We start from the raw sequence: 13990 nt of genomic DNA on the forward strand, positions 1-13990 counted from the left end.
TCATTCATCGAGTGCTTACGAGCAAAGTTAAATGCCCCTTATGGGCTTATCTGCTTACAGCTTGTGTTTCCCTTCCTGTTCTGCTCTTTCAAATCTCAGTTTGCAAAGTGCTGAGTATAGCAATGACTGGCACAAGGGAACCCTGAACAACACCTTTACCAGAAAAAATAGGTGATAAATACAGGTCCCCCCAGCAGCTGCAGATCTAGTTCACAAACTCAAATGTTTTCAACGTAGAAACCGCCATAAATGAAGCAAAAAATTAAATCTCAAATTTGGGTTAACCAAAAAATAGATCAATACATAAAGTATTTGCGTGTTGTTGCTAGTATGCCATAGTCTTCAGGAGGCCATACACAGGCAGATTTTGTTGCGTGAAATGACTATTTTAGCACGATTCAATTATTTTGTCGGCTTATCATAACATTGACGGGGTGCAGATGAACACAACATTTTCAATAGTTCCTCCAGCATCGTCCCAACAGTCGATCGGACAGGTTTAAAAATTTGAATGTGAAACTATGAAATCGATCAGATAACAGAGGGCCATTTGTTAATATATGCAAGATCTTGTAGCCTACACGACAAATATACGACCAAAGACTTCTCGTGTATCAAGACGATAAGATCATTCACAGAGCACTGACTAAATCTGCCAGTGTATGGCCAGCCTTAGGCAGAAGAGTGAAAATCTTGGCAAAAAACGCAAGTGCTGGAATTTTTACATAATTTATGTTACCACAGGGAGTAGTAGGTGGAAACTGCGCCTTCTAATGGGGGACAAAACGCCCAAATATAATTTTCTTTGACATAATCCTTATAGCTAGTATATGAGAGAGGCAGCTGACTGCAGTAGAATTCAGTTGAGCCCTAGAAAAAGTTAACAGAATCTATTAAACTTTGCAAGGCTTTTTGCTGGCCAAATTGCACGTTCCACTTGCTTCGGTTTGATTGAAACTTTCAAGAACTCAAAACCAGAGCAGATCATTTTAATCAACAATAAAATGACCTTAAAACAGTGTCGCAACTTGTTAAACTTGACCTCAAAGCAGATCTTAAACCAAAAACAAATGTGGCCAAACACAACAGCAAATAAACTAGCTAATTTAATTATCAGTTAATGGTTGTTTTAAGGTTTTTGAAAAGTTCTTGGTATTATGTACAGTGCATTTCCATTACCTCCCAAGCAAAATGAAGAAAGCAGATTACCCAAATACAGTAGGTAGAACATTTCTTAATTTGTGTTGGTAAAAACCAACAAATCAGGAAAGCGCCACAATTTTTAGCTTTTACTGAAGAAGCAGAGGACATATGGTATATTTATCTAGGGTAAACTGACTGCTCCATTATTATATTTACGGAGTAAAAAACAAAGGTCTCTTTTGCAGAAAGTGAGTTTGCTGTGATCCCTGTAGGATGAAGTATTGCTCATATGACATCACTGTTGGACCCCAGTTGAGTTGGATTAGTTAAACTGATTAACTGGGTTACATCTCGTCCCTTGCAACAAACATATGTAATTAGTTGTGTTTTTCCAGTGCATGGATTCAATTTACTAAAATGTGGTCCAACTGGAATTAGAAGAAATGCAGTGCAAAAAGTAACAACCTTTGGGAAAAGAATATTAATTCAACCAGAAGACCGAGTTGTACTTCTGCCAATGGCAAACTCATCCAATAAACAGATATTTAAGAAACAGGACTGGGGACATCAAGCAGTTGGGATCAATTATAAGAGATTTATTAAAACCAATGAACTATTTCAGTCCACTGAGTTACAACAGATGCTGGTGGCAACTTAGCACAGAAGAGTGGTGAACAGCTCGCTTCTCTTTCGTCTTTACTGTGGATTCATTCTGACCTGCCACTCACTAAAAGGATCTCTAAACTCAAAAATGCATTGCTCCCTTGATTATTCTAAACAAAATGGCACTACAATGCAAACTCATTGGTTGCTTGAGTATATAGGTCTGTAAGCATAACTTTAAAAGTTTCTAAAAAAATTGATTGATACAACCTTACTTAAAGTAGTTCTCTGAGCAATTTTGCAAGCTACATAAGCTTTCTATTTTAGAGTTCTCTTTGAAGGTCGCATGTCAGCAGCCATGTCATTATATGGGCATTTTTGTGACGTTCCCTTTCCCATTTTTGCTATAGTTTATACTGGAGCAGTGAACAGCTCTATGTTGTAGCTTCTAACCTTCTGAGCTACAGTCAGGTGATTCCAGTGGTGGTCAAAAAAAGGGCAAACATTTGGGAGTTTTAACCTTGAAAGCAAGCAAGTTGCAGGTAAAATGAAGCAGTAGAATTCTTCATGAATCAGATGAAAGTTGATTCTAGGACTGGTGAGAACAGGGATGACTTTGATGTACTTGGCCAGCTTAAATATATTGCAATATATGGACAAACATTCCCTGTTTTGTTTAAAGAAGAGTGAATTGTAATGTAATATATACACCGCACACCAGGAATTTACTCACACAATCTGCAGTAGCGGTGCTGGTCATCCGTCGGCCCGGCTAGGCCCCCCAGTAACAATATGTTCATGGATCCGCACACACATTTTTCTGCAGTGGGGAAAACACCCCTTCTTTTTATTTGTTTACATCACCAACAATATCATATCAACGTTTCAGGGGGTACAACCTCCCTTCATCAGGATACGGTTGGGGAGATTGTACCCCCTGAAACGTTGATTTGATATTGTTGGTGGTGTAAACAAATAAAAAGAAGGGGTGCTTTCCCCACTGCAGAAAAATGTGTGTGTGCGGATCCATGAACATAAAGAGGGCATTTTCAGTAGCTTAATGCACAAAATGTCTTAATGTCCTTAATCTATTGATATTGGGTTGAGTGCAGAGGTGCTCGTCTTTATATGAATTTTGTGGTCACAACCTCATTGCTTAGTCTAGTCTAGTGGTTTAAATTTAGTGGTGAGCACAACTTTACATTTTTTGCTACATTTTTGAAAATGTATTCATGTTACCATTTTTTTTTTTTTAATCAAAGACTGGATCATGATCACCCTATAGACACAGGGTTAGATGACATATCTGAAGGTGTTGCAAGCAGCTGGTTAGTCAATAAATATGCAGTAAAACGAGGACAGAAAGGTGAGAATATTCTCAGTGCTGTATAATAATATCGGTGTTACAAGTCTTAGCATAGGCTGAATATCCCAGAACAGCAACGGCAGATCTAAAGTACTTATTTAACTAGCTCAATTAGAAGTCGCTGGGGATAGAGAAACATTGTACATGTAAAATAAACATGTTTCCCAGCCTACCTGCAGCAACATCAATAAGAAATCATGTTTTACAAAAAGCCCTCCAGCCCTGTATTTGAGGGAATACTGGGTTATAGACTTGCTGGCAAATAAAGTGTAAGAAAAAAAAATGTTTCCTTCGGCCTTGAGAGGCCTTTGAAATATTACAGAATCAGTAAAGCTTCAGTAAAGTCTACTAAAGCTGCACTTAAATATTCTAGATGCTAGAATGCATCTATTCCCATCAACATATAAACCATTTTAAAGCCTATTCCAAAAGCCAATAGCACAGTATGATGGCACATGTCTTACATTTTATATTTTATTACTGCCTGAATATCATTTCTGTGGCCCCAAACTAAACCCTCTCCTCATTTGCAACAAGAAAGTGGTAATACATATAAGCAAAGGAAATTCTGAGGCTATGCTTTTGGAGAGTTTGGGTAGTAAAGCAAGATTTTTATTTCTTTTTGACTAACTGAGAAAAACAATGTTTTGCAATTAAACTAATATATAAATTGCTTTAAATAGGAAAGGATTTATAAATGTAGTGTAGAGCATGTTATATTTTGATTAAACATAGTGAAACACTTGCTGCATTAAACAAGCATCAGATATGGAAGCACTTTTATTTTACTTTGCAAAAAAAATATTGCAAAACATGCATTGGCCATAACTGTAACAACCCTTTAAAATAAAACTGCAAAGCTAGTCCATAAATAAATATATATGGTGGATAAAAATGTGTTTTCTGAGACAATCCTGCGGCTGGAGATCAGATGTAGAGGGCAACTCCAGCCTACTGGAGCTTTGCCCAGCACCCAAACCCAATATCAGCCATGGTTAAAGACTTCAACTTAGACTAGTAAAAAGAGGACAGGGGAGAAGCAAGATTTTTGTATAAAAACAAGAGACTAGTACCCAAATATTTCAACTTGTATAGTAAAACTTGAATTACTGAAGAACACAAAGTGATATTTGTAAGCCTTTATGTAGGAATGACACCTTCTTTACAACAGACTAATCCATTATCAGAGATTTTTCAAATCTATTGGTGAAGGGTGACAAGTTATCCATGCACTGAAAAGGATGGAAAAACCAAATATAGTTGATAGAACCTTAATGTATTCATCTGTACTCCAAAGATCACTTTTTTTATCCGACATCTCAGATATAATTAATCATCTTTAATAAAATATATATATATAATAATAATAATATAATAATAATAATTATAATATATATATAAATCTCAAATACAAACAAACGAGATACAGTATATAAGTACAATATTGGCCCAACATCGTTAAACCACACACTACAGAAATTCTTGACATGTTTTCTTTGCAGTTAACAGGGTGAAGTGAGACTTGTTGCCCACTCCGTTTCCCTAAGCAAACAGGCACTTGCTGCTGATTTATCAACAGCCCTTATGTTCTTGAGAGTTTGAGTCAACAACTACTTATCAGAATCTCAGAAAATCCTGTCGCTGGTTTCCTTTTCCAGGCATATGGAAAGAGTAAATATGTTTTGGAGGAAAATGTACATTTCTTTGCAGAAAAGGACATTTACGTTCAGACAATGGCAACGCAGGCTATTGTTTATTTGATTAACCTTACACATAAAAAGCCTTTTACAGATATAGAGTATATTTTAATATACCTTAATATTTATATATGCTTTTTAACATACACGTCTGTTTCCAAAACTTCTGTTGAAACTTGGCTTTGTTGGAACGTAAAGAACAGGGTAAATACTGTACATTAACATGGAGGTTTAACATTTAAAAACAAGCAAAACCCTATAGCATTATAAAAATAAGGTATTTCTTGATCTGTTCTGTAATTTGATATGTAATTCTAAAGATTCAGATTCCTAAACTGTCCAGTTGTCTAGGCTAAAGGCTAGTATGGCTGAAATGTTGTATGGTTGCTTATTTGCACTGCTAGTGATAGATCACAATGTGATTTTGAACTAGTTTATCCAGCAAGCTTAACATGAATGAAAATAAACACTTTTGGGTATTCACCTAATTCAAACAGGAGTTTAAATATATATATATAATGTGTTATAATTATTAAATACCTGCACTGCATTCCTACAAAGCAATAAACAGACCATCTCCTCCATGCTATTTCCTTCTAGCTGCTGGCTTGTCTGGTCCCATCAATGGAAGCTCTTTCCAAAAGATTCAAGGTCTCCATAAATTATACTACTACAGTCAAGAGTGACTTTAAGATGATTTATTACCAATTGGCTGAGGTAATAAAACTAAGCAATGTAGTACTTTTAAAATATGTATTTTTTTGAAAACTGCTCTTAGGTGACAGAAAGATGGACAACTCTATTTAAGGAAGTAAACTAAAATTAGATTATTTGAGGGAGTATGTAGAATATTGCCCATATTTATACATACCTTATTCATGCATAATATATACCGTAAGTATGTATACATAGATCTAATAATTATACATATTGTATGCTACATTATTCAAAAGCAGAATATCAGAAAATCAGGAGACACTGTGGATCACACATAATATGTCAGGCTGGAGGTCAAAACCAGGGGCCACTGGATACTTAGGATTGTGCAAGCTTCGGATATGAGATTCCCGGGCAAAGTGGAACTGAGGTAGCAGTAACTATTCCTTTAAAGAAAATATGATTGTAGTCATACTTGCTATTACTGTACATGGAATCGTACTTAGTTTGAAGATGGACTACAGCTTTAACATATTTCCCTTTTGCTTTCTCAGTAAGTCGGTTTGTACAATGAAGACAAATACAAGTGAGGGGCTGTCCTGGTAATTTATTTCTCCTGGAAATATGGATAAACTTGTAATCTTATGTTCAGTAAATCAACACACAAATGGGAAGGTTTGAAGGAGCCATGATTTTGGCTTCCTTGTATTCACTTGATTTCACGGCAATAAGTTATTGCGGCTATTTTATGACCCACACAAAATATTAGGCAGCATACACTTATTGCATGTAGCAAGGTCATATATTTTAATCACATTTAGATTAGAATATGTGTACACTCACAGCGCCTGTTCCTTGAATCACTCAGTAGCTTTTTTTTTTTATTATTATTATTTTTTTATGAACACTAGCCTTCTGGATTTAAACAGCACAGATTTTAATCAGAAGCATCTCCATGATCCTAAATAGTTAACTGCAGTACTTAAAAAACCACTGTACCCAGTTGGACTTTTTAGAAAATCATAACTTTAATTCCTGTGTTAAAAGCTAACAAAGCACCACAAAAACTTGAATTGTAAATCCCATACCGTAGGGCAATTTCTTGAAATTGTGATTGCAGATGTTGAAGAACTACAACTTCCAGCATTCATCATAGAATTACAATTTCAAGTATGATGGGACTTGCCTAGGAATGTAAGGTGGAGGAAAGGGGTCTTTGGGCAACAGCCTGGAAATGTAGAGACCCTTTAAGGGCAAAAATATTTGCCTCTCTACTCAAAGGCATCACTGCTGAGGACTTGGACATCTGGAGAAAATGGGGTTCTGGTGGAGACTTTTGAGGTGCTTATTTTCATTTTCACAGGGCTGCTGGTCATGAGCACAGCGTGGTAAAGGGTACAGAGAACATAGTTTTATCTATGGGGTTTCCATATAAATATTACAGTCAAGGCTATGGGCACAACAGACGGATTCTCCACCTGCATAGAAACCCAGGCAGAAAAAAAAGAGCAATCAGCTCTTTTTTGCTCCATCATCTAAAAGCACTGAGAGCCACGACATAAGCATGGAAATGCAAAAAGCATTCATTTTAGTCCCAAAATTCGCTCCACATGTAGAAGGAGTGCTGTGGCTGTACACTCAGATTAGGGTAGATCATCCTTTTCTCTGACTACTTATCTCCACGGGTGGAGAAAACACCTACTGTGCAACTAACATAAAGATCACACTTTAAATAAGAATATCAATTCAAGCAAAAGGGTAGTGCACATTTAAAAAAATATGCATCTGTTCACCCTTCTTGCAACTTGCACATACTGCCAATATGCTGGTTCAGCCCACTCTGATGACTGAGCTGACTAGGGTGCAAATAAATAAGCGAGCAATGGAATGAATACCTTTGGAAGATGTGCCTTCACATGAAACTTTTTTTTGCACTTTACAGGCTTTCACTCCCAGTGCAAATTGGTGTAATTCTTTGTCCTATTAGAAAGAACTGCAAACAATTGTGTATCTCACTCAGTATAAAGCAAACCTGCTCAGTACACATCCAAGCAACTCTAAAGTTTTAGTGTACTAGATACGAGTTTTGTTGTACAAGTAAATCACGCTATTGTCCTACTAAAAAGTTCAAATTGTTCAGCAGTTTTTTTTTTTAATGGCAGTCGCAGTTACATGCAAGAATGGCAGTCACCATACTGTGGGTAAGCCAAAGAAGACTTTCTTTTAAAAACATAGTAGTAGCAGCTGCACAGAGACTGGTGTTCCAGGAGGGATATTAGCAGCTAGAAAATTAAAAAGACATAGCTTGAATGTAAGAAGCATCCAGAATTTAACATGCCAGAAGTTACATATTAATTATAAAAAAGGAGTTTTTAGCAGGCAAAGTAGTGTTCAAGCAATCCAACATTTCCATTACCTAACTGAAGTTAACGTTGTGTTGTCTAATGTGCAGCTACCACGGAGGGGTCAACAAGTTATCAGAGCAGCAGATGGTTATCAATTAGTCACAGCACAAAAACACACAAAGGTTTTACTGAGGTTGAACATATTATCTGTCCGAGATAGCAAGCCAAACAACATCCGTTGGGGACTCTTCAAGCAGAACATAAATTGTTTTGGAATTGTACAAAATAATGCTGCAACAAAATATATGTTATTATAAGACCCAATAAACCCACTTGCTTCTAAAGAAAGATTCGTTAATGCATCCACATCAATTAGTCTATAATGCTGCCGAATTACACTGGGACGACATCTTGGTCAAATCCCTCCACTTGCGATTTAACGATATACGTACCGGTGCGGTTACGTGATAATCTTCCTCTTTATGAACAGAAACAGAATATGAAATCAGAAATATTTTACACATTCTCATACTTCAGAGAGAGCTAACAGCATTTTACTAGTCCAAAGCACTGCATCTTGATGTCTCCGTAATGCAGAGCTGGTGCATAATAATGTAATTTATATTGCCTAAATGTTATTTTGGAAGCATTGCATCATTTCTCAAACTTCATGACCTTTACAATTTTCTAAACTTTTATTTCCCTCATTATTCTGAACAGATTTCATTACATATTTTGAATGTAAACAACCCTGAATAATGATGGGAACCATTACGTACGCACAGCTCTGACATTTGTGTATGGAGCAGAGATGGAGACCCAGTGCATTAATTTACCTCTCATCTTCGGTAACTGCTCTGCCATAAAAAGTTTTATACTCAACTCACATAAATCATGGAGAAGAAAAATGAGAAAATCTGGTGGCTAACTCATCTTCTACCATTCTGTGAAAATGAAATTCACTGAAATACCTATCAAAACTGCAATCATCAAGAGATAATGTCTTCTTAGGTCTATCTGCACTTTCCGATTTAATTTTCTGCATGCCCTTGACATCCAGAGATACCATTAAGATTAAGCGCATATAGTAACTGAGCAGCTTCCAGATTTTGATATATGACGCCTAGGCACTAAATGTAATATCATCATTTGAAAATTAATGCAATATTTCTTTTGTTAGTTTTTTGACTTGGGAAGCGGGATGAATACTTTGGTTTCTCTAAAGCAATTTCCAGATCAGAATGACATGCAATTATGAATAGATATGTACCTGGTCAGAGGTCAGTCAAATTACTACATCATTTAATGAGTAGAGAGATCAAAAATGGAGCACACTGTTGCTGCCGAGAGACGGCTTGCTGCCTGCTACATCAAATATGATGAAATCATTAGAGTAATAAGCATGAAAATCTGTTTGCAGATTAACCTGTGGTTTCATGCTGCTTTTATCTAATGGGGCGCAGTGGAAATATTGTCAGCTTTTCATCAGCGACGATCAAATTACAGAAATTGCATACAAACCACTGGTGCAATGGTGAACAACATTTCCAAGTGCAATCCTTTCTGTTGGTGCCAAAGAAAATAATACACTTTCCTTGTGACATGTATTTGGATTAGAGCTGAATGCTCATAGAACTCGCCTGTTTGTGGCTCTCATGTACATATTTGCTTGTTATCAAAGACTGGGGTGGAGTTAAATTAAAGCCAACAAACAGCAATAACCCAGAATGAAAATAAATGCATCACACAGGTCACAAAATAATAAGTTCTATATAATCATCTAATGGACTGGTAGTCAGAATTGTTCCCTCTGGTTATCAGAAACCATAACATAGTGCTAATGTCTTCCTACTAAGTGGGAAGGGAGGAATACTAAGATGAAAAAGATTCATATAATCAAATGATACTGTGTTCCCTTTTGTTCATTTTTTTCCTGTAATTGATATAGCGCCAACACAGTTCTGTAGTATAGGATGGGTATTTTATGCAGTGCTTATGACACATACAGTGATTGTTGGTAGTTTGCCCTATGTATTTGTTTATTCCTCAAATGGCGTTAGCACCTGATTTGCTTAGCGAATGTCAGTTACAACTACTGACAGAATTTGCTGAGGGAAATAACGCCACTACTAAGCCAATTCCAATTAGAAAAACAAACAATACATACAATGGGCATACTTGCAAGAAATTCATTAGAGCAGATTGGGTGGGTGCACATTGGGTGGTTACAATGGCACTATGTTATGAGCAGGCATTGGCATAAGTATTGTGACAATTGTAATAACATGAATTTGACCTTATTTAAGAAAATGTACAAACTGATTAATCACCATCCCCACTTCCCATTGATTTTTATGGTAGTAGATAATACTGATTGTCTGGAATTTGTGGTACAATTATACAGTCATATGAAAAAGTTTGGCAACCCCTTTCAGCCTGCATAATAATCTACTCCACTTCCAACAAAAAAAGATAAGAGAGTACTGGGGTGTTTTCTGAACAAAGATTTAGTGAAGCAGTATTCAGTTGTATGAAATTATGTCAAATGTGAAAAACTGGCTATGCAAAAATGTAGGTACCCTTGTAATTTTGCTAATTTGAATGCATGTAACTGCTCAATACTGATCAATGGCAACAACAAATTGATTGGATTAGCTTGTTAAGCCTTGGGCAGGTGTGTCCACTCATGAGAAAATGTATTTAAGGTGGCCAAGTGCGAGTTGTGCTTAAAGCAACTCTCAAAAGATCTGAAAACAAAAATTGTTCAGTATCATGGTTTAGGGGAAGGCTTCAAAAAGAATGTAATCAGGAAATGGAAGGCCACAGGCACAGTTGCTGTAAAACCCAGGTCTGGCAGGCCAAGAAAAATACAGGAGCGGCATATGCGGAGGATTGTGAGAATGGTTACAGACAACCCAATAATCACTTCCAAAGACCTGCAAGAACATCTTGCTGCAGATGGTGTATCTGTACATCAATCAAAAATTAAGCGCAATTTGCACAAAGAACCTCTGTATGGCAGGGTGATGCGAAAGATGCCTTTTCTGCACTCTCGCCACAAACAGAGTCGCTTGTTGTATGCAAAAGCTCATTCAGAAAAGCCACTGTCATTTTGGAAAAAAGTGCTTTGGACTAATGAGACAAAAGTTGAGTTAGTTTGTCATAACAAAAAGCGATTTGCATGGTGGAAGAAGGACATCCATGAAAAACACCTGCTACCTACTGTCAAATTTGGTGTAGGTTCCATCATGCTGTGGAGCTGTGTGGCTAGTTCAGGGACTGGGGCCCTTGTTAAAGTCGAGGGTCGGATGAATTCAACCCAATATCAACAAATTCTTCAGGATAATGTTCAAGCATCAGTCACAAAGTTGAAGTTACACAGGGGTTGAATATTCCAACAAGACAATGACCCTAAACACACTTCGAAATCTACAAAGTAATTTATGCAGAGGGAGAAGTACAATATTCTGGAATGGCCGTCACAGTCCCCCATCTTGAATATCATCAAAAATCTGTGGTATGATTTGAAGCAGGCTGTCCATGCTTGGCAGCCATCAAATTTAACTGAATTGAAGAGATTTCGTATGGACGAATGGTCAGGAGGCTCAACTAAGTATTGATGTAATATCTCTGTTGGGGTGCCCACATGTAAGCACCTGTCTAATTTTGTTATGATGCATATTGCATATTTTCTGTTAATCCAATAAACTTTATGTCACTGCTGAAATACTACTGTTTCCATAAGGCATGTTCTATATTAAAAGGAAATTGCTACTTTAAAAGCTCAGCCAATGATAAACAAAACTCCAAAGAATTAAGAGGGGTTCCCAAACTTTTTCATATGACTGTAAATCCTAAAACAATCTGTTTTCTTTAGTGGTGTAACTAGATATTGCTGGGCCACGCACAAATTTTTTTCAGGCCCCAAAAATGTCTAGAGGTTTACCTGTTTTAACAGTATTTTTTTTAAAATATATAAGAAATTCGGACTCATCGGGTCCCTATACCGCCTGGCCCCACCTGCCGCCGCAGGGTCTGCTTCCTCTACAGTTAAGCTCCCGATAGCGGATATTCTATTGGTATGTGTTCCAGGCAGTTGGATGTTGTGCAAATAGTCACACCAGGGGGTAGATTTATTAACGCTAGTGGTAGTAGATTTGCATATTTCAAAGTCTACTTAAGCTAATTATGATTTTACTCTGTTTATTATTATTTCCCTTTATGTAAGTATCAGTCGGTGCCCTCCTGCAGCTTACATTCTTAGATCACCGTATCACATTCACATATACTAAAGCTAATTTTATCAGGTGCCAATTAATTTGCCTCTATGTTTTTGGAGTGTGGGAGGAAACTTGTGCAACCACAGGGGTGCTGAGCCAATGAGGCACAATTGCACTCTATGCACTAGTGATGCATGCCTCTGGGGGGGGGGTTGCATTGCAAGAGCTTCTCACTCAGAAACGACCCCTATTGTCCTCTTGAAAAAGAATTATCCCACTTGTCTCTAAAGCTACAACTGTCCCTCTATTAACCCTGCAGCAAGTTTAACTCCCCCATGGCATAACTGTGTCTGGAGAAGAACCAAGTGGATCAAGATTATCCCACCCCCTGTGCCAGAAAGCAATATCAAATTCTAAGGAGTCAGGGCAGAGCTTAGTCCCTCAGATGCACCAACCAGGATTCCCTTTGTTCAGCACTCAGTAAGACCTCTTATCATGGTAATTAAATGCATCTCCCTATTGTTTGCCACCCACACTGCTCTGCATATGGTCCTGCTGTCTGCCTTGTACATACAGTATATTTATGTTTTTCGGCCACTAAGTGAACCTGGGGTCAACAAAAGTTGCAGTTCAGAAATGCAGTGACTACATATCTCTGCCATAAGCAGATGATTAAACCGTGTCATTTCAAAATTTAGAATGGCAGAATCAAATTTTCAGTCTCTACCATTATAACAACATACTATAAAACCAATTAGAAGCCAGCTTATGCTGCGATGGGCTGCAATCTGTAGGAATACAAACATTAAATTACATTTATGAATATAAATATGATTTTAAAAATCAGTTTTCACATTAAGGCCTTGGGAGTTAAAAAGTAAGCCACTGGATTTCAAAGTGTCTGATCAGCAATATCCTAATCTAATGAATATTTGATATTGTTCATGAAATGTTTTATACGGAAGGAAGAACATTTAACGCATTTAAAATGACGTAAGCTTGCTGTAGTAAATGTAACCGTCCTACAATAAATTGTCCACTCGTTTCATCTAGCAGAGGATTTAGCTGTCTGGCTGCAAACGTCTTCAAATGAACAGAAATCAGTATTAGAATAATGGTCAATAATACAAATCTGTTTTTTAAATGCTCAGAAAAAAGCAGCTAACTGCTGTCACAAACAGTCGAGTAATATTTGATGACTACTCAAGCTATTTTGTGTATTATTTACCAAGCCATAAAATATTGCTAATGCAGTATAAATATTTTCTGTGAAAGTGAAACCAAAGACAATCTAGCGTTCCTTGCAGAATAAAAGCATTATAATAAAGGAAACCATAGACAGGAGCAGTGCTCTAAGGATGCAAGTGCACAGCTTTATTGGTTTGGTGCATTTTTCAACCAGGTTTACATATGGGACACAAGGAAGGTTTGCAAACAAAATTGCCTGAGGCTTTGTGTATTCTTCCTGAAATGTTTGTACGTGTGATCTGATCTGACAGGGGGAAACAAATCTAAAAGTGGGAAATAAAAATTAAAAGACGTGATAAGAAAAAAAAAAAAAAAAAAAGGCTAAAATGGTTTTTAACCCCTTTAGCATCGAGCACAGATGCAAACTGGAAAGATCAAGGCAACACACAAAAAAAAAAAATTCTTGGAAGTGGAAACGGATACATAGAGCGAAAAAGTGAGATAAATATTTATAATAAATATAGTACAAATAAAATTACAGTGAAATCGAAACCAAAAGGATTTTTAGAGTTCACTTAAATAAAAAAAAATAAAAAAAAACTTATTAAAATGTGGCAGATTGAAAGCTGCTAAATCATGTGCTTTCCATACCACTTTGAAACTGACTCTTGGGGTTTCAAATGGGGCCTTGCATGTACAACTTCTGGATGCATCACAGACCTTAAACAAAACTGAGAACAGTGATCTGATTGCGCAGGAGAAAGTCACTTG

General features: G+C 36.9%; 1 protein-coding gene across 1 annotated transcript in view; it reads right to left on the bottom strand.

Moving 5' to 3' along the window:
* The window catches only part of rsrc1.L (arginine/serine-rich coiled-coil 1 L homeolog), a gene marked incomplete at its 5' end in the record, with an annotated part of 180982 nt that overhangs the window by 98520 nt on the left and 68472 nt on the right, over positions 1–13990 (bottom strand).

The sequence above is a fragment of the Xenopus laevis genome, chromosome 5L, assembly GCF_017654675.1.
Source record: "Xenopus laevis strain J_2021 chromosome 5L, Xenopus_laevis_v10.1, whole genome shotgun sequence".
Classification (NCBI taxonomy): domain Eukaryota; kingdom Metazoa; phylum Chordata; class Amphibia; order Anura; family Pipidae; genus Xenopus; species Xenopus laevis.